We start from the raw sequence: 3,042 nt of genomic DNA, 5'->3' as shown, positions 1-3,042 counted from the left end.
GATGAGGCGCTGTCCTCCCACTCGCCGCGGCCTAGAAGGGAACCCGGAACTGTGTATCCTTCCCCGAGACAGAAGAGGGCCTTGACCTGGGCCCCTCACTCATCCCACCCGAATCCCCTCGTAGGGGCGGAGCGGGGTGGCCTTTGGTCCTGTCTGCCACCCGCACCTTCTAAACCAGGGGTTCTCAATTGCACTTCTACCGAGGAACTTCAAAAAATACCAGTGCTGCACACTGACTGCCCTTCCCCACCCGGATTAGATTTTAATGAGTTTTGGGTGGGGCCCAAACTCCCCAAGTTAAACACTGTGCAGCATAAATAATCACATTCTTCCTAATTCTGGTCCTCTTACCGTCGCTATCATGAAAGTACAGAGTAGCAGGGCCTTAGGGATAGAACCTTCCAAACAGCACACACACACACACACACACACACACACGCACACGCACACGGACACACACCTAGAAGTAATAGATTAAACAAGGTTGCAGGATACAACATCAATACACAAAAACTGGTCATATTTCTACATACTAGCAACAAAAAATTGGGAAATTAAATCATAAAAACACCATATTAAATAGCATAAACAACATCAAATACTAGAAATAAATTTAATGAAAGATGTGCAAGACCAACCTCTATACTAGAAATCCTGCTGAGTGCAAAGACCAAAAAAATGGAGAGTTATATATGTTTATGGATCAGAAACTGAATGGAGGTAAGATGTCTCCCAAATAGATCTTTAGATTCAACACAATCCCTATAAAAACTTCAGCAAACATTTTTTTTAAAGAAATTGACAGGCTGGTCCTAAGACTTATATGAAAATGGAAAGAATTCAGAAAGGCCAAAACAATTTTAGAAAAGAAGAGCAGAGTTGAAGTACTTACTCTTCCTGACTTTAAGACTTGCTGTAAAACCACAATAATCAAAATAGGGTAGTACTTATGTAAGGACAGACAGTAGATCAATGGAACAGAATAGAGTCCAGAAATTAATTCACACATATATGGTCAACTGATTTTTTCCTAAAGCACCAGTCCAATTCAATGGGGAAAATGTGTGTGTGTGTGTGTGTGTGTGTGTGTGTGTGTGTGTGTGTTTATTGATTTTAGAGAGAGAGGCGGGGAGAGGAAGAGGGAGAGGGAGAAACAGCAATGCAATAGATGAGTTGCCTCCTGCACACAAACCGACCTGGGGAATCCAAAACCTAGGTATGTGCCCTGCCCAGAAATTGAACCAGTGACCTCTTGGTGAATGGGATGACTCTCAACCAACTGAGCCACACCAGATGAGGCAGTAAAATAACTTTTTTTAAACATTTGGTGCTGGAATAAATTGTATACTGTACTGGAGGAAAAAAAATGATCTTCAACCTCTACCTCAGTCCATACACAAAAATTAAGGCATAGACCCAAGCATAAAATTCAGAACCATAAAGACTCTCAAAGATAATACACTGAGTGGCCAGATTATTATGACCACCTGACGTTTGTAGGCAAATTAGCTATAATTTCGCGCTGAAGTTGCTAGAGGGCCAGACCATTATACATAGGGAAGCAGGTTGTTTTCCACGAGAGTAGAAGTGATTTTTTTCTGAAGATATGGGTAAACAACATGATTTAACAGCCTTTGAATGTGGGATATAGTATACATACTGTATATCTTCATGACCTTGGGATAGGCAGACATTTGGAGGATAAATATCTATGGAAGAACTCCTCCTGAAATATAAAGACCTCTGGCAGCTCCAGCTGCAGCCTCATCCCCTAATAGGAGAAAATGTAGCTCAGGTTGAAAGTATGTGTGTGATATTCTGAGAGATTTGTTTGTTACTGGCAATTAAAAGAATAGCTGTAATAGCTAGTACTTACTGAGCCAGGCACTGTGGTATTAGAATGTACATTATTTAATGTAATCTTCAGAGTATTCAGCATACTATTAGCCACTGTTAGCTAATACTATTGCCATTCCCTTTTATAGATGAAAAACCTGAGGCAGGTGACTTGTTCAAGGTCATACAATGCGGAAGTAGGTCAGAAAGCTCTCTAACCATCACACTGCCCTTCGATATGTCCCTACCAGCTCTGGCTATTTCAGGAAGTTGCAAAGGTGCCCCAGAAAGAACACCAGAGTTAGTGGCTGGATGTGGGTCCTGGTGTCCCAGTCGCACTTTCTAGCTGTGTGATGTTGTAAGGACACGTTCTGAATCCAACCTAATTCCTCATCTTTAAAATGGGCCTAACACTAAATCTGCCTACATATGAAGCTTTCAGAGGTTAAATGAGAAAATAGTCAGTGACACAAAGCGAAGAGGCCATCAAATATCACCAAGACACAGATCGGACCCAGAAGCCCAAATGTCTTCCTCGTAGTCACATTGCAAGGATCCAGGTGCCCCAACTTAGCTGGAGTTATTTCCACAACATGAGCCATCACATCCCTGCCTGGGCCGCCATCCCAACCTGTCTCAAGTCCCTCTGTGCCCCTCTTCTGCCTCCTGCACCTCCCTCATTCTCATCACCAACTCCAAGCTGTCTGTCACTTCTCAAGCCACATCTCTCTTCTCCACTGAGCCCATGCTGTGCCTATGCCAGGCTCACCCTTCAGTGGCCCTCCTCATATTCACCTCCCTCCTGCCTCTTCCAAAGAAGCCTTTGTTGACCAGCTCCTCGACTCCCACCTGTGACAAGGCCCCCAGGCTCATACAAAATGCCATCACTCCCCAACGTCTACTTCTCTCCCCTTACAGTATTTAGCTTGAGGCAGCAAGAAGTATTTCCATATCGCCCCTTCAATAAAGAAACTCTCCTTCCCTTTCAGTTAACACCTAGCACTAAAAAACTGCCCACTGAGCAAAACCACTGATTACATCAGGTCATGTCCTGCAAGAAGAAGGACCCAGGTGAGAAGTAACCAGGGCTGAGGGGGTGTAGAATGCAGACAAGAGGGCTTCAGCAAGACAGTCCAGCCCTTCTAACCTTGACCTCCTACCCAGGTCATGATCACCACCCTCATCTTCATCTGCTCTGGCAGCCTT

The 3,042-nt window shown here is 44.1% G+C and overlaps 1 protein-coding gene across 1 annotated transcript in view; it reads right to left on the bottom strand.

Annotated features, from left to right (window-relative positions):
* Nucleotides 1–3,042, bottom strand: part of SCNN1A (sodium channel epithelial 1 alpha subunit) — a 22,226-nt gene that overhangs the window by 13,144 nt on the left and 6,040 nt on the right. The window lies entirely within an intron of this gene.

Source organism: Myotis davidii, unplaced genomic scaffold (genome assembly GCF_000327345.1).
Source record: "Myotis davidii unplaced genomic scaffold, ASM32734v1 scaffold13, whole genome shotgun sequence".
Lineage (NCBI taxonomy): Eukaryota > Metazoa > Chordata > Mammalia > Chiroptera > Vespertilionidae > Myotis > Myotis davidii.
The sequence above is the reverse complement of the archived record's forward strand: the minus strand, read 5'-3'. Positions and strand labels throughout refer to the sequence as shown.